This window comes from Callithrix jacchus, chromosome 2 (assembly GCF_049354715.1).
Source record: "Callithrix jacchus isolate 240 chromosome 2, calJac240_pri, whole genome shotgun sequence".
Lineage (NCBI taxonomy): Eukaryota > Metazoa > Chordata > Mammalia > Primates > Cebidae > Callithrix > Callithrix jacchus.
This window is the reverse complement of record NC_133503.1, coordinates 105,000,046-105,023,459: the sequence shown is the minus strand read 5'-3', so window position 1 is coordinate 105,023,459 and position 23,414 is coordinate 105,000,046.

Genomic DNA, 23,414 nt, shown 5'->3' with positions numbered 1-23,414 from the left:
ATTAAAGCCTGAATTCTGAACCTTAGTAATTCTCTAACTGTGAACAATCACCAATGTCTCTTATGCCTCAGCTTAATATTTCAGATCATGTCCGTAATAATAAAAATCTGTTATTAATATTATGAACTTAACTGAAGATATAGATTTCTCTAGCTAAACATCACAAGAAGAAAAAGACTTCTTTAATAAATATCATAATACAAAATGCATAAATGTAAAAACCCTCCTTTCTACATTTTAGTTATTGTGCTGCAAGATTTGTGTACATTATTACATCTAATTATCAAACTAACAATATGATAAAAATGCTGACACTTAAATTTGTATTTTACAGATAAAAATTTTATGAAAAATAAATACTTGCCCAAGGCCATCATCATTTAAGTGGTGAAGGAAGGATTTTAACAGCACACACAGCTTCTCTAGTTTGCATGTAAAAATAGGTACATACAGTTCCATATTTTGCTTCCAATGATCTCAAGATGAAATTTTAAAATCTTATTTAAAATAGTATTAATATATATTTATTTATTTGAAAATTCTATGTCTAAAAATAGAAATTTTTAAAATTACAAAGCATGGTAGTTCCATAAAATTAATTTGTTAGCTCATTATTTTTTAGTTTACATGTGACACTGATCAAAACTCAAATGATGTTCAAAAATTAATTAAAGAATGGATTAATGCTTTGTTTCCAAAATATAATAGTTTAGTATAAGAGCAAAAAATGTATGACTATATTATGTGTGATTTATAATTTGTAATTTCAGACAGGTTCTAAAACATTGGCTTTTTCTCATTTGAATATTCAAGAAAAGTATATTGTTTACTCAAATAATAGTTTAAGGAAATGACTTCCCTTTTTTATTTTTTCTCATAATTGAGTCCTAAGATCCTTACTCCCCCTTCACCATTAATTTAGAAAAAGTAGAGGAAAAAATTTAAAGGTTAAAGTAAGAGCCTACAAATCCTTGTCTTTGCATTAGCTTATTTTTCCCAGGAAAGATTCTTCTTTAATTTAATTTAATAAACATTTATAATTCCTACCATGTAGGAAGGACACAGGATTAAATAATTAAGGCCTTCCCATCATACTCTGGCTAGGGAAAGCTAAAAAAGAACTTATATATTGATATATTGGAACAAATGGAAGACAGTTTACAAAGACAAAGCATAGTTATTTAACTTGAATCCTGAATGATTAGTAATATTCACTAATATTTTGTATTGATAAGTAGCATTTGTTAAGTTTTTGTTTTGTTTTTACATTTGTGAATAACAACTGGAAGGAAGTAGAATAAAAATAGTGAAAAAGGCAGAAACAATAGCATCTATGTTCCTGGAAGCAAGAAAAGACAGGGCATGTTTGAGAGATGAACTACAATCCAACCATTTAGAGTTATTTAAAAGGAAAGGGAAAAATAGAGGAATGGATGTTGAAGGATCAGATTGTAAAGGAAGATGTGAAATAATTTTTTATTTTATCATAAGTAATAGAAAATAATTAAAGACATTTAGGATGATAGGCACCAAATATTGGTATGCATTTAAGGAAATTTTTAAAAGAATAAAACAGGGGTCAGATAAACTCAGTTAATGTCTGTTTTAGTTATTCAGAGAAAAGATTATAATGGGTAGGTCTAGAGCGGTGGCAGTGGGGTTGGAGAAAAAGGGAATAAAGGAGTAGAATTAAGGAAAGTTAAACTGCAGAACTTGTTTGAATGTGTCAGTTGAGGCAAATGGAAAAGAGAAGAATGATGAATGAAGATCCAAATTAAGTAAACTGGGTAGACAAATGATACTTTGAGAAGCCTAACCTTGTTAACTAGGGTAGTGGATTCTGATTCAGGTTTAAAACTATATGTACGAGTTCCAGATGGACAGATAGGTACTGTATTAGTTAATTTTCAAACTGCCTAAAGAAATACCTGAGACCAGGTAATTTATAAAAGAAAGAAGCTTAGTTGACTCACAGTTCCACATAGCTGAGAAGGTCTCAGGAAACTTACAACATGCCAGAAGGTGAAGCAGGCACATCTTATGTAGTGGCAGGTAAGAGAGAGCAAGCAAGAGCAGGGAAAACTGTTTTATAAAACCAGCAGATCTCATGAAAACTCACTCACTATCACAAGAACAGCATTGGGGAAAACACCTCTGCTATCCAATCAGCTCCCACCTAGTCCCTCCCTTGACATGCAATGATTATGGGGATTACAATTCCAAATAAGATTTGGATGGTGACACAGAGCCAAACCATATCAGGAAGACAGGTAAGTAAGTAGGTAGGTAGATAGATTAGAGATAGATAGATAGATAGATAGATAGATAGATAGATAGATAGATGATACATACACACATACATATATGCATACATACATATTAAATAGATCTGTCCAATAGAGAATTGAGCAAAAGGAAATTTATGCTTCAGAGAAAGTGTAAACTATAGATGTTAGTTTTGAAATTAAAGCTATACTGATCATTTTCATTTGAAAAGATGTGTACAAATATCTGAAGCACATTTTGAAACCATAAAGGCCCACAAAGTTTTCTTTTCTGATTAGTGTGTAGAAAGTAAAAAGAAACTATTATTCTCTCTCTAACAGACTCATCAAGATGGTAAAACTAAAAATCAGAATATCATAGATTTTTCAACTCATGATAGAGTTATGGTCACAGAAAATATAAATAACTAAAATCCAGAGAAGAGCAAGTCCTTCACAGAAGATAATAGAAGAAGAAAAACTCCTCTCATTAGCTGGCAGAGGGACCAAATGAAGAGGAAGCTACCATAGATGGAGTGAGACACAGGCAACAGAATATTGAAATAGTTCTAAATAATTTTAGTAATTGTCATCTACTAAGAGATGGGTCAGGAAGGGGAACTCAAACAAACCTATCTTAATACTCTTAGCTTCAACCTAAAGGAGATTTGAGCCATTTGAACTAAGTCAAGATATCAGAGACAAACTCTTCTGAGGCATTTTACGCTTCCAGCTACCATAGCCCAGGAGTGGGGCAGGAGAGCTGAGAAAAAATCCTCTAAGCCATTCTGGGCTCTTATAAAGTGTCAGGCAGTAGCCAGAGAACTGCAAAAAGAGAAGTTGCTCAAGAAACAGAGAAACATGGTCACAGAATGCAGAGTGAACCTACCAACTATCTACAAAACTGTTAGCTAGAAACTAAAGTAGACAAAGATCTCTTCTAGTTCGGAAAACTGACAGCTTGTTTGTAAAGGATAACGAAATGCCTCAAACCGTGACAGTTTAAAGACAAGTCCTGTTAAAGAAAATTTTCAAAACCAGGATCCGGACATTTCTAACCAGTGCTAAACTGAATCAAGCTAAAATTCTTAACAAAGCCTGGGCAAGTTCAACTGCAGATCAGTTTGACTCAGTTCCTCACTGCAGCATCCTAATAGAAAAGGTAATATGCTGTTTTCTAAGGGTATATATTATTTACTCTGGTCAACTTTTATATGAAATAAAATTGCATGAAATTAACTGTTTAAAATTAATTAAACTTGCATAAAATAGCTTGCATATATATTCAGGAAGAAGCAATTATGTGTGTTTCATCTCATCACTGGAAAAGAGAATAGTCAATACAAATAAATCCAGAGACGTAATAGACATTTATCAGAGAGTATTTTAAAGTAACTTTAATAAACGCTAAAGAATTGGGAGATTTCAGCAGAGGTAGAACTATAAAAGTTCAAATGAAAATGTCAGACATTACAATAGCAGAAAGGAAGAATTTACCTAATGGGCTCAAGAGCATATTGGACACAACAAAATAAAAAACAAATTTGAATCTGGATGTATAAAATATTATGTAAATACTTTTTAAAAGAACAATTTTATAACACAGAAAAAATAAAAGCAGTGTGTTCAAGAGAGGTGAAAATATTAAGTGATCCAAAGGATGAGCAATTTAAGTTACAGAAAAATAAGAGAGAATGAATTAGAAAACATATTTGAAGATTACTCATCACAAACTTCCCAAATTTAATGATAGAGACAAACAAAATTCAAGACATCCAATGAAATACAAACATAATGATCATTTAAAAAAATATCTTCACCTTGTGAATACACATTTTACTCAACAGCACTTGGAACATTATTTAGGAGAGACCACATGATAGGTCAGAAAATGAGTATTAACAAATTTACAAAAGATGAAAATTATATCACATATTTTTGTTCATAATAGAATAAATCTAGAAATCAATAACATAAAAAATGTTGCAAACTCTACTATGGAAATCAACATGTTCCTCAACAATGAATGGGTCAATAAAGAAATTAAAAAGGAAATTTCAAAATGCCTTGAGACAAGTGAAGATGGAAACACCACATATCAAAACTTTTGGGACACAGTCCTAAAATGTATAGCAATAAGTGCCTAGACCAAAAGCAGCCATAAAATGTACAGCAATAAGTGCCTACAGCAAAAAAGTAAAAATCCTTCAATAAACAGCCTACAATGCACCTTAATAAACTAGAATAGCATGAACAAAGTAGATGCAAAATAAGTAGAAGAAAAGAAATAATAAAGATCAGAGTAAAAATAAAAAAAAATAGAGATTAAAAAGTTTCAAAAGATCCAAAAAAGGGTTGGTGTTTTAAAAAGATAAGCAAAATCAACAAGCCTTTATCTAGATGAACTAAGAAAAAGAGGACTCAAATCAAATAAGAAATTAAAAAATAAACATATTAGAAGTGATAACACAAAAATATAAAGGACCATAAGCAAGACCTTCATGACTAAAACACCAAAATCATCTGCAACAAAAGCCAAAATAGACAAATGGGATCTAATTAAACTCCAGAGATTCTGTACAGCAAAAGAAACAATCACTAGAGTGAACCCACAACCAACAGAATAGGAAAAAAATTTCTGAAGTCTACCCATCTGACAAAGGAATAATATCCAGAATCTACAAAGAACTAAAACAGATTTACAAGAAAGAAACAAATGAACCCATTCTAAAGTGGGCAAAGGATATGAACAGACACTTTCCAAAAGAAGACATATATGAGGCCAACAAACATATGAGAAAAAATGCTCATCATAACTGGTCATTAGAGAAATGCAAATCAAAACCACATTGAGATACCACCTCACACAAGTTAGAATGGCAATCATTAAAAAATCTTGAGACAGATGCTGGAGAGGATGTGGAGTATGAAGAACACTTTTCCATTGTTGGTGGGAGTGTAAATTAGTTCAACCATTGTGGAACTAATGTATGTTCCTTGTGGCACTGTTTACCATAGCAAAGACCCAAATGCCCATCGATGATAGACTGGACAAGGAAAATGTGGAACATATATACCATGGAATATTATGCAGCCATAAAATACGATGAGTTCGTGTCCTTTGTAGGCACATGGATGAATCTGGAAACCATCATTCTCAGCAAATTGACACAAGAACAGAAAATCAAACACTACATGTTCTCACTTATAGGCAGGTGTTGAACAATGAGAACACATGGACACAGGGAGGGGAGCATCACACACTGGGGTCAGCTGTTGGGGGTTAGGGGAGGGACAGCAGGGGGTGGGGAGGGGTAACATGGGGAGAATTGCCAGATATAGGTGATGGGGGGATGGAAGCAGCAAACCACATTGTCATGTATGTACCTATGCAACAATCCTGCATGATCTGCACATGTACCAAAGAATCTAAAGTACAATTTTAAAACAGACTATTATATACAACTAATACATTGAAAACTTAGAAGTAATTGATAAATTCCTGGGCACATATAAGCTACCAAGATTGGATCTTAAAGTAGAAAACTTGAACATACCAATAATGAACAATGAAACTGAAGCAGTAATAAAAACTCTCCCATAACAAAAAAGCTTCAAACCTGATGGCCTCACTACTGAATTCTACCAAATATCTAACAGAGAAACAGTATTCATTCTCAAGTTCTTCCAAAAAATTCAAGTGAAGTAAATGATTCCAAACTTATCCTATGAGGCCAGCATTACCTTGATGCTAAAAACGGACAATAACACAATAATAGTATCATCAAAAACTACAGGATAGTATCCCTGACAAATATAGATGACCTATCCTCAATAAAATACTAGTAAAGTGAATTTAATAGTATTTTAAAAATATCATTCACCATGATCAAATGACATTTATCCTAGGAAATGCAAAGATGGTATGTGATAGGCAAATAAATAAGAGGTATATCACTTTAAGAGAATCAAGGTTAAAAAAAGTGATTTCAATAAAAAGAGAAAAAAACATTCAATAAAGCTCAACACTCATTCATATTAAAACTCCCCAAAATTATATATATTAGGAATATCCTCAAGACAATATAAGGCACATATGACAACTCCACAGCTAACTTCATACTGAATGGGGGAAAACTGATAGTTTTTCTCTAAGATCTGAATGATACAAGAATACCCACTTTTATCACTTTTATTCAATATAGTACCCCAAGTCTTAGCCTGAGCAATTAGGTAAGAGAAAGACATACATGATATACAAATTGGATAAAAAGAAAATCAACTTGTCAATTAGTCCTTATTGGCAGAGAATATAATAATATATAGAAAATTATAAAGACTCCTCCAAAAACTATTAGAACTAATAAATGAATCTGGTAAAGTGGCCGTACACCAAATCAACATGCAAAAATCAGTAGCTCTTCTATACGCCAATAGGAAACCACTGAAAAACCGATCAAGACAGCAATCCCACTAACTACTAAAAAATTAAAATACATAGGAACAAATTTAACCAGGGTGGTTAAAGATCTCTACAGTAAAAACTATAACCATTGATGAAAGAAAATGAAGATGCAAATAAAAAGAAAGATATCATATGTTTATGGATTTAAAGGATGAATATGATTAAAATGTTTGTATGACCCAAAGTGATCTATAGATACAATGCAATTTCCATCAAAATACCAATGGCTTTCTTCACAGTAATAGGAAAAAAAAAAAAAACCTTAAAATTGACATGGAAAGGCAAAGATCCCCCAGATAGCCAAAGTGATCTTGAGCAAAAAGGACTAACCTGGAGGCATCACACTATATGACTTCAAAATATACTACAGAGCTATAGTAATTCAAGTAGCATGACACTGTCATAAAAACTGACAAATAGGTCAATGGAAGAAAAAAATATAACCTAAAAATCAATTTTTTTTAAATTTTTTTAAAATTTTTTATTGCATTTTAGGTTTTGGAATACATGTGTAGATCATGCAAGATAGTTTCATAGGTATACACATGGCAGTGTGTTTTGCTGCCATCTTCCCCTTCACCCACATTTGGCATTTCTCCCCAGGCTATCCCTCCCCCCTCCCCCCCCGGCTGTCCCTCCCCTATTCCCCCCAGTAGATCCCAGTGTGTAGTACTCCCTTCCCTGTGTCCATGTGTTCTCTTTTTTCATCACCCACCTATGAGTGAGAATATGCGGTTTTTCATTTTCTGTTCTTGTGTCGGTTTGCTGAGAATGATGTTCTCCAAATTCATCCATGTCCCTACAAAGGACACAAACTCATCCTTTTTAATTGCTTCATAATATTCCATGGTGTATATGTGCCACATTTTCCCAATCCAGTCTATCGTGGATGGGCATTTGGGTTGGTTCCAGGTCTTTGCTATTGTAAACAGTGCTGCAATGAACATTCGTGTGCATGTGTCCTTATAGTAGAATGATTTATAGTTTTTTGGATATATACCCAGTAATGGGATTGCTGGGTCAAATGGAATTTCTATTTCTAAGGCCTTGAGGAATTGCCACACTGTCTTCCAGAATGGTTGAACTAATTTACACTCCCACCAACAGTGTAAAAGTGTTCCTATTCCTCCATATCCTCTTCAGCATCTGTTGTCTTCAGATTAAAAATCAATTTTCATATTTACATCCAACTGAATTTGACAGTTGCCAAGAACATGTAGAGATTTATATCGTTATTTGATGGAAGTTAGTAAAAAAATTAAAAGGCATATTTTAGTGGCCATTAAAATTTTACATACATATTAAATACATAAGACAAAACAAAATATTAAAAATGCTTTTAATCAAAAATAAGACACAAAAATATAAAATTATTTAAAAATAACTAATGATAGAAATAGTAAAAAAAAAAAAAAAAAAACAAAGAGCAAGTGGAAGACTTTACCCCAGCTTTATTAAAAACTACAGAATCTGTATTGGAACCAAACAAAACATTTGAAAGTCAGAGACTATCTTGTCTATGAGTGAGAACATTTTAAAACAATACTACATGGTGCTTATAAGAAACCTTTATGCTCTAAGTATAAAGAATCATTGTAGTTGAAATAAAAAGAAGGAAAATTAATTTTACAAACCCTAATAAGAAGAAGCTGACATAGCTATATCAATATCACGGAAAAGTGAAGTTTGTCTGATTCAAGAAAAATGATTTCCGGGAAAGTAGAAAAACATTTCCTATGATAATACAGTGAATTAACCAGGAAAACATAAAAAATCCTCTGTGTGTACCTAATAAGGGCATGTCAAACCACATATATTAAATATTGACACAACTTAAAAATTTACCTATATAACAACCTTGCAAATGTACATAGTGAGTTTAAAAAAAGAGTAATTATCATATGGAAAAAAACAAATATAGCTTTTAAAAAGAATTAGAATACTTCATAATAATAGGAGTTTTAATTTAATGTTTAAGCTAGGTATAAATATTTAATGTCTCGGTGGAAGTGACATGGTTTGGCTGAGTCCCCAACCAAATCTCATCTTGAATTATTGCTCCCATAATTCCCATGTGTTGTAGCAGCTACCCAGTGGGAGATAATTGAATCATGGGGGCAGTTTCTGCCATACTTTTCTCATGTTAGTAGGTCTCATGGGATCTGCTAGTTTTAGAAGGCAAAACGAAACCCCTTTTGCTTGGATATCATTCTATCTTGTATGCCGCCATGTTAAGACATGCCATAATTGTGAGGCCTACACATCCACGTGAAACTCTGAGTCCATTAAACCTTTTTTTTTCCTGTATTAATTACTCAGTCTCAGGTATGTCTTTATTAGCAGTGTGAAAACAGAGTAATACAGGGGGGAATAAATTTAATAAATATAAGAAATTAGTGTATGGATATGCAGTTCAAGATAGTAAGTAAAATTAAAGAATTAATGAAATTGTGAAGTCTGATGACTTTTGATAGAAAATACAAAATGAGGAAGTGAAGTCCTAGTGAGAAAGGATAATGAGCATGGCGTTCAACCAGTTGGCCTGAGGGAATAAGAACATGTGATTTAAATTAATTAAAATTAACTTTTAATAGTTTGTCTAATTCTTTATCTTTACCTAATTGAGATGATTACTTATATTGATTATAGTTGCATATGAGGGGATAAAGAGTAAATGTATTTCTAAATGTGAAAAAATGTTTACATTTACAATCCCCAGGATTGTTTATCTCAGATATTTGACATTTATGGGACCACATAGGCCACCAATTTTAAATGATTTAAAAAGTTAAATATCATACTTTTAAACTAATGCAGATATTTAATTGATAAAATAATAGTTTATGTCAGTTAGAGGGAAAGTAATGTTTTGTTTTTAAGACACTTGCATCTTGATAATGTACACATTGAAACGTGCTAGAGTTTATGTTTTGGTTATTTAGCAGGTTTCTTTTCTTACTTTTATATGTACTTCATATGTACAATTCAGTACTAATATCATCAAGAATAGCTGATGACATTCGATAGCTTTTCAAATATCTCAGTATATACGCATAGAACAAAGATCTAGAAATGAAGGCAAGCTTTCTTACTGAAAACTACTTTAAGCTCCGATGCAAAGCTGACAGGATATAACATTCAAAAGATAGAAGATTGAGTATTTCAGCTTAAAATAGAGGCAAATCAATTTTAAATCTGCTCTTTGATCAGATTCTGGTATGGAAACTCTTCCTTCAGAATCTGTTTGTAGTTGAATGTGGTTTTTAAATGTGACCATTAGTTATTTTCTATAATGAAGAAAAAGGTATGCTAAAATGTCAAGCTCTAAATAGCGGAATCATTTCCCACACAGTTTGTTCTTTAAAATGCTAATATCATATCCTGGCATTAAATATTGTGAAGATTCTGCAACAATGATAAGTTCAAGCTATTCAGTATACAAAATACATCACTTGAGCCAGCTCCTGGAAACCTTATTAAAAAATGCTTACTTTTCAGAATTTCCTCCAGTTTCAAAAAAGTGAGCATCTTTTTTGTTTTATAGCTAGTACACATTGGTATAGTAAATAAGTCTTGCATTTATTATACGTTAGCACTCTACACTGAAAATGATTTTTGTTTTGTGATTTGTTCATGGTTGGTTACATCTTCCATTACATTTTACCCTAGAATTCTCAAATCAGGAGGTGGTTTTCAAAGCCAGGAGTTTCTCTTGAATGGAGTCTATAAAAATTCAAAATCACATGGCAGCTCCTTAGTTGTTTTTCATAATTTTTGATCCTATTCTGGTTTATATCATTATTGATAGGTAAATCATCTTAATCATTAATAATAATCATTAATCAAGGAAACAAGTATTTTGTGTAGTTTTGAGGAATGATCTCAACAAAAATGTCATTGATAAGTTTTTTCACATATGAATGAAGTTTATCTATCCCAAGAACATTTTCATATTTTTCAAAATAATGTCTTCATCCTATTAAAAAGGAAACTGTCATGGCAAACCATGGTGGCTCATGCCTGCAATCCCAGCACTTTGAGAGGCCAAGGTAAGAGGATTGCTTGAGCTCAGGAAGTTGAGCTAGGATCATGTCACTGTACTCTGGCCTGGGAGACACTGATACCGTGTCACGAGAAAGAAAGAAAAGAAAAAAGAGAAAAAGAGAGTAAGGAAGGAAAGAGGGAAAGAAGGAGGGAAGGAAGGTAGAAAGAAGGAAGGAAGAAAGAAAGGAAGGAAGGGAGGGCAGGAGGGAGGGAGAAAGAAAGAAAAACAGAAAAAGAGAGAGCGAGAATGAAAGAAAGAAAAAGAAAAAAGAAACAAAGAGTATCATTTACCTAGTACCTAGTCTATATTTTATACTATTGTTATATATAATCTAATAGTAACATTTGATAAACTAATTTTATTGTAATATTTAAATTGTTGTTTAACAACCATTTATACATACCAACAAACACCTGTTTAACTTTCGACATAATTTGCTAATTAGATAACATGCGGAATGTGTGAAACAACACAAAATCTAACGAATAATTTTATAAGACCCAAGTAGCCATTATATCTCAGGAAAATGTTTAAGAACTTATTAATTAATAAGCATACATTTTTTACCAAAATAATCTTCCATTTCAAATTTCAAAAACACATGGACAGAATTACTTTTACTATTTCCCTAAAATACCAGCAGACTATCTGAGAAACACTGGAAAAGCTAACACTGATAAATTATATTACATACATTATATTGATATTCCTTTTAGCATGTAAGACAAAATAGATATTGATTTGTTTGTCAAAGCATGTAATATTTTGTGAATAAGTTTTGAGTTAATTTCTTGTTTGTTGGCTGTCTCTACTATCATGGAAAAAAAATCAAGCTGTTCTGTAATTGTTTACATGTTGTGTTCAGTGGAATACCTGGAATTACAGATGGACGATGTGAGACCCTAACAGGCAGAATCCAAGTCCAGGATCTCCTATATGGTAGAAACTATTCAATTCAACCAGTTTTCAATAGCTTAGTAGACCAGTGCTTCTCAGAGTTTAATGAGCATACACATGACTTTTTAAAATGCAGATGCTTTGCATTAATTAGGTCTGGGATGGGGCCTGAGATCTGTATGTTTAAGTAGCCTTCACATATTGAAGGTATCAGTAGAGATTGATAGAACTGAGTTTACTTCGTATTTGTCTGTGTTGATCATTGGTGGGGTAGGTACTTTCTCTTCTCACATTCTCCAGATCCTTCCTTGATGTTCTAACTAGTTATCATTTATCACTGATTTTCCTAAACAAAGATTTTTTTCTATTTTTCTCTCACATTCCTGATTCTGATAAAATATTTGATACAATAAGCATGATTAAGCAAAAATAATGTTACATATTATTTCAAATACTTTTGAATTTCCTTTCTTTTTTTGTGCTGTGTGTTGTTATTTCTGGTAGGCTTCACAGCTTTTTCTTTCCTGGTTTATTTTATAGTTAAATAACTTACACAATTCTGAAGACTGAATACATAAAAAATGTATACAGGCACAATAAATATTTGTATTGTCTATTTACATAAGAATTCCTGTAATGATATAATTTCATAAATAGTTCTATTAATTTTTAGAATAATGGTGGCATTAAAAATATTAGTTTAAGATAAAAATAGAAATTATAACATAAAAATCTTTTTAGCAACTTTTAAGAAATATACTCCAAACAATTAATTTGAGTTCAAAGATCTTATCTACTATTAAATAGCAAATTTATCAAATAAAGAGGACATTCAACAGCTGTTTATAAAATTCATGTATTATAGATGTGAATTTTTGTTCAACATTTGTATTTGAATGTTTAATTCAGAGCTCTTAGTCGAATTCATTTTCTTTTTATGTGTCAAAACCTCATTCTGCTTCTATAACATCTCAATCTCTCAATCACTTACTCACAAGTGCAAGCCTCAAAAAGAGTGGTAAACATCGTTTTTTACTCCTTCCTGGAATTACAAGAACAAATAGAAGCACTAAAATGAATGTTAAAAGTGCCAGTAAATTTATTTTAAAATGTTATAAACTTTATTTGAATCACCATAAAAAGTATCTAAACAGACACTGCTTTTACATATTCCATGTATTTTTACTAATGTTATAATTATTTCCATTTTATATGAATAATTTATATCTATATATTTATATCTATTGATCTATCTACCTGCCTACTCTGGTGCAAAGTGAATCCATCACTAATATAGCTACTACCCCATATTCATGTGCATCACTGTAGCATCCAGAAACACTAGAGAAGGTAAAATTCTTTGAATTCACTAGCATGAAAGTTATTGTGCACTGAATACTTTATGTAACAAATGATATCAGAGGTACCAACAAGTCCACAAATATTACATAATTTACCTACACAATGCATTCAAACATGCACTTAATTATTTTTTAGTTTATATAATTTTCTAGCCTCCCCGCTCCCCCAAAACAGGGAAAAGCCTTTGTGCAATCTACATCTTTGTTGTTTATGCAGATAATAAACAAATATAAAGACGTACAAACTTTTTTAAAAGTAGAAAGGGTCATGAAGCCAAATAAATCTAGACGCATATAAAGAATATAATGTGAATGCTATATTTCGGATAAGTTAAAGAAAGACGTGATATTTGAGCAGCATGTTAGATTGTTCTGCATTGCTATAAAGGAGTACCTGAGACTGGCTCACATTTCTGCAGGCTGTACAAGAAGCATAGTGCCAGTGTCTGCTTCTGCTGAGTGCCTCAAGAAGCTTATAATCATGGCAGAAATTGAAGGGGGATTAGGCATGATCTTTATCTCACTTGGCAAGAGAGAGAGGAGGACGTGCTATGCTCTTTTAACAACCAGCCCTCAAGTTAACTAACACAGAGCATTCACTCTTTATTGCCACAAGGGCAAGAAGCTATTCAGGAGGGATCCACTCGCCATGACCCAAACACCTCCCACTAGGTCCCACCTCCAACACTGTGAATCACCTTTTAACATGAGATTCGGTCAGGACAAATATCAAGCAGAGACAGTTGACTTAAAGGAGGAGGAGAGTTATCATGTATCTGTGGTACATGATAGTCGTGAAATTTTTCTTCATAAGTAATAAGGTGCCATCAGAGGAATTTGGTGAAGGGAGCAATGAACTCTGACTTTGATCTCAAAAAGTTTATTTCAGATTGTTATATATTTTTTAAAAAGAACAGAAGCAGATATATCAATAGTCAAGCTTTTATAATACCTGTGAGAAGAAATAAGAGTGGCGTAAGCCAGTTTGGTAGCTGTAAAACTGTGGACAGTTTTTTAAGTGACCAGATTTTCTGTCATATTGGATGTGCAATGTAAGACAAAGCGAGGCATCAAGAATTTTTTTGCTTAAAAAACTGAGTTCACAGAATATCAATTTATTGCAATGAGGAAATCTAGATAAGGCACTCATTTAAGATGGTTTTTTCATTAAAGGTCATTCGCAAAAGCTGAGCATATTCTAGGGTTTCTGGGTTGTTGTTTTTTTTCTCTTTTTTTCCCCAACTTTTTAGCAGATGGATTTCAATGCTGGTAATTGTTTACAACAGTGTCAGAAGCACACGAAGTTCTTATGGCGGAAGATAATTATGCCTTGGAGAAAGATGTGGCCAGCTGACTTCATTGGGCCCATGAGATGTAAAATAAGCTCTAGGAACCAGTGCATCACCTTCAATCTTTACTCTACCAAGACAGCTAGTAATGTTCTACATTATTGGTGCTCCATAATTTTGCGCCTTTGAGTTAGGTTGACATGGAACAGAATCTCCACATTACCCAGTGATTAACTTGCAGTCTCAGTAATAACTATGCCAATGAGATTTTGTAGATTTTGTTATTGCAGTTTCAACTACTCCTCTGGACTAATAAGCTATAACTACACTAAGGTTAGTTACTTAACAAGTTCAAGAAATAGCTCTTTTTTTTTTTTGTCTTTTTGTTTTTTTCTTTTTTGTGGAGAACGGGGTCTCACTATATTGCCCAGGCAGGTCTCAAACTCCTGGGCTCAGGCTATCCTCCCGCTTCTGTCTCCCTAAGACCTGGGATTACAGGCATGACCTACAGCGTCTGGCCAAGAAATAGCTCTTTAAAATTTCCTGTATTCAAATCTTTTGCCTATCTCCACCATTGAAATAATGCAATCAGTAAGTCATCTGGCAAAAAAAGATCAGTAAGTATAATCTGATAGTTTTCTATCTTAAAGGTAGAAATGAGGAACAGAGGGATGGATGTGGAGCTGTCAGACAATACACTATTTGGCACTGTCTGTGACTTTGACTACTCAGCAGAAGAGAATAGCTGTGTTTCTTCCCAATAGATGCAACTATCCTTTGTCCAAAGGAAAACTTGCTTGCTTTTATAAAAAAGGGAGACCAAAGACATCAGTCACTGCTTTTATCTCCTGGTGACATCAGTATCTCTTCTAGTTTATTTTCTATTGATAAAATGTCATTACTTTCTTCAAGACCAATTATCTCAGATAACTAACTGCAAAAGATATGTTTCCTTGGATTCCTTCTGGGTTGTTACTTTATCAGTCAGTATTTACTCATATAAACAGAAACTACTCTAGGAATTGGAATGGAGGTAGGTTTGGATTTTTTTTCCAAAACTGCAATTGAAAGAATGTGGAAAAATAAAGGGATAGGTGAGATTCCCAAATGCTGAATACATGTAGAAATTCACTATTACTTTTAGGGCTGGAGGAGGTTAAGAAATGGTGTTACTCCAAGTCCGAGGTTGCTTTCTCACCTGAGGCTTTTACTTCTGTGTTTGTACTGGCTGAGCAGAAAGCCGGAGTATCACCTCTAGGTGCAGCTGCTCTTCCCACCATAACCGATGCTGCCGCAGTCCCGGTGCTCTTTCCACTGTTACTCCTGCGCTCTACGTTTTCTCAATACTTCTTTTTCTACTGTCACTGCTTGGGCAACCATTGCCAGAAACATTCTCAGAAGCCATAAAGATATTTTATAATTCCTGCCGCCTTCCAATCTCCTGCCAGTATCTCACGTCAGCAGAAACTGACGGAAACCATCTGAAAAGAGAGTCTAAAAAATGTATTTGATATCACTTCAGGCCAGAAATGAACATGTTTAATTTCTACTGTGGCTTGTAGGAATGGATTCCTACAATGCTAACTGATATCAGACACTTCTACAAAGGGGACAGTAAATGGAATGGCTTAAGGCATGCTGCATGGGAGATCCAAGTGGAGACCCTGAGTAGATACCTAGATAAATGTTTGATTTCAGTGGAGGATGTAGGATGGAGATAAAATACTAGCGTTAGGTGGTATATAATATGGGTATGGTCACCTGGATAATAACTAAAAATAGAGAAAAAAATTTTTGCTAGGATAAAATCCTAAAATACTCTATAATTTGTACATCAGCAAGAAGAGAAAGATCCATGCAAGGAGGTTTAGAAGGACTAAGAAAATGACAGGGAGATATTTCTATTGAAAAATTTAATAAAAGCAGTGTTTCAAAATGAAGAAAACAGTTTTGTCAAATGTCACTGATCAAATAAAATAAGGGCTGAGAACAAACTAATTGCTTTCACAAGGTGGAGGTCATTAGTGATCTTGGTGGTATCTGCTTCAGTGGAATTCTGGGGGCAATTAGATGAGATTCGAGAGTAATGGAGGAATATTAAATGATGGCTGAATATATGCTGTATAAAGTAATTTTGTTGAAATGAGAGGATGTTTTAGAAGCTGTAGGAGGATGAAAGATTGAAGAAAAGTTTAATCTTTCTTTTTAAGATAGGAGATAATATGGAATATTTTTGTGCTGATGCAAATGAAATAGTACAAAGAAAAAGTAATGTGGAAGATAGAGAAGAAAAATGTAGAAGGAAAGTACTTGATTTAGTGATATGGGCTGAAATTGATACACAGGGAAAAGAATTTGTATAGCAACAGTTTGTCTAGGAGTGGCGGTTCATCTGTGTATCAAAACTGGCTGATAGTATGTGGATTCCAGTGTTTCATAGGTATATTTGTCACTGAGGAGATGTAAGAGTTACCTTCTGATTAATACTTTATTCTTAGTTAGAGGAGAAGTGTGAAAGACAAAAGAATCCCCTGAGATTGAGAAGCAGCGGAGGAACAACTAGTTCTCAGTGCTGTTAGGAGTTGACTTGGCATTCCCAGCTAGACCTGTATATTCTCCAACGACCATAAGGAATCTCAAAAAACAACAACAAAAATTCACCCTGGGACCATGATGAAATGAGACTAAGACATAAAAACAAACAAAATATCACATCATGATCTTCTATATAAGCATAAACAAAATTTACATCACTGTGCAAACTACAAATTACCACCCTGTCCCTAGTGATTTCTGGCTGAAAGTTGACAGAGGAAGGTTATCAGTTGAGAAGAAGTTGAGTTTTTGAAGTTTGTAGAGCTAAAAAATAATTTGTGAAATAGTCACCTAGGAGAATAAAATTATTATTTAACTTCGATCTAGAAATAGTAAGTTTTAAATATCACAGATAGTGCTCTAATGATAGGGTGTTTGAAACTGAAATTGAGATTTGGGATGTGCTGCATATATTACAATGTTTAGGATATTGTCTTAGTAGCATAAAATGGAGGAAAAATCAGTAAGGATAAGAAACCAAGTGTCCAAAATTCTGGATGGATCATTCCAATAAATAATAAAATTTTGAAGAATGATGGCAGGGCAGCCATAGAGTGAACATCAGTAAGGCAGATATTAAAGTCCCCCACGAATGAGAAAGACTGATTAGGAAGACTGAAAAAGGACTAGTAATAAAGTTACAGTCTGATAACATGACCCCTGATGGAGTTGATTAGGAAGGGTAGATATTGGACGCTGTCCTATTGGGTAGATTTATGATAATCTGAATTTATTGATTAAAAGTAAAAAGAATCATCTATTCTAAATAGTAATAAGAAGCCATGTATAAGGACCATAGTAAAAACAACAACCTCAGAAGAGAGCCAAGATCAAAATAGAGGCAGAAGTTGAATACTTGTTTAGAGAAAAGTTTGAGGATGTAGTGTGATGTATCATGATGACGGTTTATGAGTTCCAGGGACACAATGAAAAGATTTGTGGGTTAGGAATGAGATGTGATATATTCAGATTTGGGGATATGCAAAATGACATGAAGATTAGAATATAATTGTTGAGGAGTGGTGGGACCAAATTAGATTTCTGCTGATGCCAGAAGTATCAGCCATGATGAAATGAGTCTTGTTGACCACTAAAAAAAGGAGAAGGTTCTAATGGAAACTTCTTGAAACGGTTGTCCTCAGAATTTTGGGATAGTGTTGAAAAAAAAAATGCTGTGGAAAGGAGGGTAATGTTTGAAATTGATAAGAAGCATGCCTCAAATTCTTATAGGAAGTTAACCATGCGCAAAACAAATTACTCTTTTTATTAGAAAAAAAAAAAAAACACTAAGAAAACTTTTCCAGCAACAGGAAATTACTGAAGTAATGCAGAGCTGAAAAGACTCATAGCATGGATACTCTATTATATATTTAAAACCAAGAAAGGTTCTAATGTGCTCTGAACAAATTTCCCCTTTTTAGAAATATGCATTAGGACTAAGAAGTAATACAATGCAAATACAGCATCAAGAAATGAACTGTTCAAAAAGTTATATTACATAAGACATTTTTAAAACAAGTGTTCTATACAATAGTGTAAAGCCAAACCATTAAAACTGGTTTGTGTGTATCACCATGGGATCAGCTATGAAATCATTACGGCACATTTGAAGTAGTGAGTATAATTAGGTCATCTCAGCACTCGACTTTCCCAAATTAACGTTAACATTTTCTTTCCTTTTAAAAAATAAGTTGCCAACAACTGTTAAAATTCTGCCATTACCTAAAGCGTTTAGAAGATACCAATATTAGATAGTTGCGTAAAGCCTGTAGTAGCTGAAATAATTCAGACAATTGTCATTAGTCAGAGCAGAACATACAGTGGAGCAGTCAGTTTTTCTTCAACTATTAAAAACCATTCCTTTTGTGAGTCTATATGTGTGTATGGACACACATCTATGTACATGAAAGTGTGGTGTGTGAGTGTGATAGTGTTTACTAAAGCCTTCAAACATGATTTCTAGGTTTCAAGATCACAATTCTTATTTCTTTGATATTGTACCAAAGATGCATTTCTTAGAAGATAGGCACTTCATAGAAATGGATATACCTTAATAACATTGATACAAAGAAGGGAGGTTACACTGAGGCAGAAATAAATGACACCCTTTATAATATTTGAAATGATCACTGTTGCCCAGTACAGTGAGCCTTCTTTTTTCCTCTCCTACAGTAATTTTTCTTTATCTCTTGTATAATAGTGTATCATAAAGTGACTGCCAGGAACATGTCACAGATTCAATCAATTTGGAATGATACAGCACTATCATTCCCATAAGCGTTCGGGCACTTCCAGGAATGATTAAAAAGCATGGTATTGCCCACCAACTGCAGGGTGACATGTACATTTTGAAGAAGGCAGCCTTATTGAGCAATTGTCAATTATAAAAGTGTTTGAAAATGGTGACTTTTCTATTTCTGGGGATACTTCAAATATATGACTGCTGTATCTGATATGCTTCTATCATAGGCCTGTAATTTCCTCTATACCACAAATGAAAAGATATGAATTAGAGTCAGATAAAGTTGATATATGTGCTATCTGATGTTGTCTAATGATTTTTAATTAAAATGTATTTAGATTTGAGGAAATTAGTTTTATGCTGTTAGCAATACCAAATATCAGATGAGAAAAGCTGGACAAATCATTGAGTACATTATTGAGACTATTGTTAACCCGTTTTAATTATCATTTTTATAAAGCTTTATCTTTATGTGAGCCTATATATAAAGACATACCTGAGTTGTTCTTCACTGGGGAAAGCTCGCATTGTTACATTTATTTTAATATATGTTGGTAATGTACTCAGAATAAAGCTGTCAGGATGCTTTATAAGTAAAACATTTTTTATCAATTTATTTTAGTTTGAAAACAAAAACAAAAATCTGCCAGAAACATTCATAAGAAAATCCCATGTAGCTGTAACTTTGCTATTTGTGTAACTTTATGAGGACAATTTCTTTATAAAAAAAGGAAATTTTGCTTAAAGGACACATGTGGCTTGCATTCTTTGCATAAATAGTATTAAGAGCACTTGGTATGCATTTCAATTTTATAATTGAAAATATGCATCAAAGCTCCAAAAGTTGATTATTCACTATTCAGATATGTTCTAAATTTTATTTTCCTTTGAAACTATTTGATTAAATTCTAAACATGATATATAGACAGATTCAAGGGGAAGATGACAGTGTGTGATAACGTTTTATTCAGCAAGTAGAAGATTAAAATATATAGAGAAAATATAACTGGGTGGATCATCTTGAAGTTCATGACTTTTATTCTTTTATATGTTACATTTTATATTAAAATAATCTTACTTTCCAGCAAACAATAAGAAGCTATGCTAGGGGATAAGTAAACACTCATTAAAAACCATTGTGTGTCTACAGAAAGAATATAAAAATAGTATTATTTCCCAGAGGCACTTAGAAAATTTCTTTAGGCTCAACAGAAGAACTTTATTTCATGCCCATCCTTGAACTATTATAGGGTCCAGGGGATGTCCTGTACTTATGGACTATGTTTAAATTCCCGCAACAATCAATGTCAAGAATTATCATTACACCAATCAGGTCCACAACTTCGGTTAGGGGTATTTGATCTTCCACTGGTATTTGGGCTACATCTGAAAAGAATGGTACCAGATCTTCTATTCCATAACCCTCACTAATTAAACACACACACACACACACACACACACACACGTACACACACACACACACACACACAGAGAGAGAGAGAGAGAGAGAAAACCCTGAAAGTTATGGACGTTTAGTGGCTTTGCCAAGGTCATGCAACTTGTCTTGTGACTCGGAGGTGAATTAAGTTATGTAAAGTAGCTTGACAAACTAAAGAGCATCACACACCTTCCTCCTCTCAGTATCATGGCTCCTAAAGTTCACTGATATCAGACCCATTATGTAGGTATGACTCTATTTCCTTAATACTATACTTGGCAAAGTATTCTTAAAAATGTTGTACTGAAATACCTTAAGTTCTTAAAAATTTAATTTTAAACAAGTTATCAGAATAATATACAATTAATAACACTGACATAAATCTAAGGCTTAAGTCTGTTAGTGAGATACATGTTAAGGGCAAGGAAATTCTGATTGAATGTGGTTTATATTAGACTTACTTTGTTACTTGCCAGTACTCATCTCATTCCTCCTTTCCCTAACTCAGAGATTAGATTCTGTGATCTTGGTATCATATAGTCCTGCCATATTTTTTTTCAGTCATAGTTATCAGCAGACTAAATTAACTTAAATAAAATTCAAATGATTGAATAAAATGTCCATAAATTAGTTTCCTAATACATACAACTAAAGAAATATGGAACAGAAGATATTTTACAATCTAACTACACATAAATAAAAGCTGTCAGATAAGATCTAAGCATCTGAGACTATATTTGGCAAAGTCACAAAATTTGCAACATAAAAGAAGCAGAGTAGGAGAGCATTTTAAAGTCTTTAGCATATGGAGTTCAAAGCTGGAAATGGCATGGAATTATTATGAATTATTATTGGATGTGATTCAAAATTTAAGCTAATAATAGGCATATATTAGTCTACCTGGCTTGAAAAATAACTGAGCTATGAAACAAAATGAAGATATTAACAGGACATTTTAATTAGTGATATTATGTGTACTTAGGGTAAACTATTTGGAAAGGGCACTTACTGAATTATCCACTGGAGGATCAACCAGTAAATGATAAAACTATATGTTATCATTGCCAGGAACAAAATATGCGTGTTTTCCAAATTCAGCATTTGTCTGATATTTTAGAGACTAACCTACATTTTAGATTTTAATCAGCTCTTTCCTTTTCCAGTGATCTTATCTATTTAAAAGTTTTAGGAATAGAGAGTCTAGGAAATTAAAAATATGTAACAAAAATTGTACTAGTTTTTCAAACCAAAAGTATTTAGTCACTCACATTTTCTACATTTATTCTGCGTATACACCAAATCCTAAACTGCATTCTGTACCACCATACTCATGTTCTTTAAAAAAATGGCCTTTATACTTTTTCAAATAGTACAATAAAACTCATTTTAATGTAATGTCATTTTAACAGGAATGCTGGCTTTGTAAAATTAAAATGACTGCCTGGTAAAAGAGATTTTAATGATGCTTATGAGCCTTTTATGTCAATTATCACTAGGGCTTTGTGCATTGAAATTCACTAATAAATGGGAGAGGAAGAAAGGCATGTTTTATCACCTATTAATAGGATACTTTTTCAATAAGAGTACTAAGAGAAATTGCCGATTTCCATTTTTTCCAGAAAATCCATTTCTACAAAGTAACCTTGACTTTCACCCATTCTGAAAGAAAAGAACATTGCTGTAGGTTTGATGTCCATCTTCCATATATATATTTTCTTCATTCAGCTCCAGCAGCAATCATAAGCTTGGGTAGCATTCCATTGCTCATCTGTCCAGCATTCTGGAAGTAGGATCTATTATTGTTTGAATGCACTATCATCCAATATCTTTCCTATTTGCCAACAAAATCCTCACTGAATTTTATAATGTTCTGTCTTACATGAATAAATTAAATGAATATATATTTGCTATCTCCTTGGTAGTAGGCACCGTGCTAGGCAGACATCTCAAAGATTTGTATTCCTTCTGAACACATTTTGTTGTTTTTTGTTTTTGTTTTGTTTTGTTTTGGAGACAAAGTCTTGCTCTGTTGCCCAGGTTGGAGTGTGGAGTGCAATGGTATGATCATAGTTCACTGCAGCCTGGAACCCCTGGGCTCCACCTCACTCTACTGAGTAGCTGAGTCTATAGGCATGTGCCACCATGCCTGACTAATTCTTTTTGTTTTTCATTTTTTGTCTTTTTGGTAGAGAGGGGTGACTCACTAGTTGGCAAGATTGATGTGAAACGCCTGGCTTCCAGAAATCCTTCCGCCTTGGCCTCCCAAAGCACCAGGATTATAGACATGAGCCACCATGCCTGGTCTGAACACATTGTCTTAATTTTATCTCTAAGCTTTATTTTTCCTTATCCACTTAATTAGCTCTGTCTCTAAAATCACACCTTTAGTGTCTGTACCATACCCAGTTCTCTCATGGTAGTGTCCATTATGTTTTCTTATCTGAATTTCTTTGCTCTTTTGGTATTCTTGGACCAAAAATATATATAGATCCCAGTGACACCAACTTACATAAAAAAAAATATTTTCCTTATGCAGTTCTTAGGACCTCAAACTGACAAAGATTCTCTGCTGGACCAGAATTGAATTAGCCTTCTAAAACTTCAAGGTTCATCTGTGCACTTCCTTGTAAAATCTAATTTCATCAAAAACCCTGCTAAGTAAATATAAGAATCCTGCACCCTTGATATCTCATCACCCTTAATATCTGATCAGATTCCATATGATCCACCATCCCCCACTGGATGTCTGATTAGCCTGTCCTGTCGTCAGTAAGAATTCTTTAGGTGGTTTATTCAGAATTCAACTTACCCCTTATGT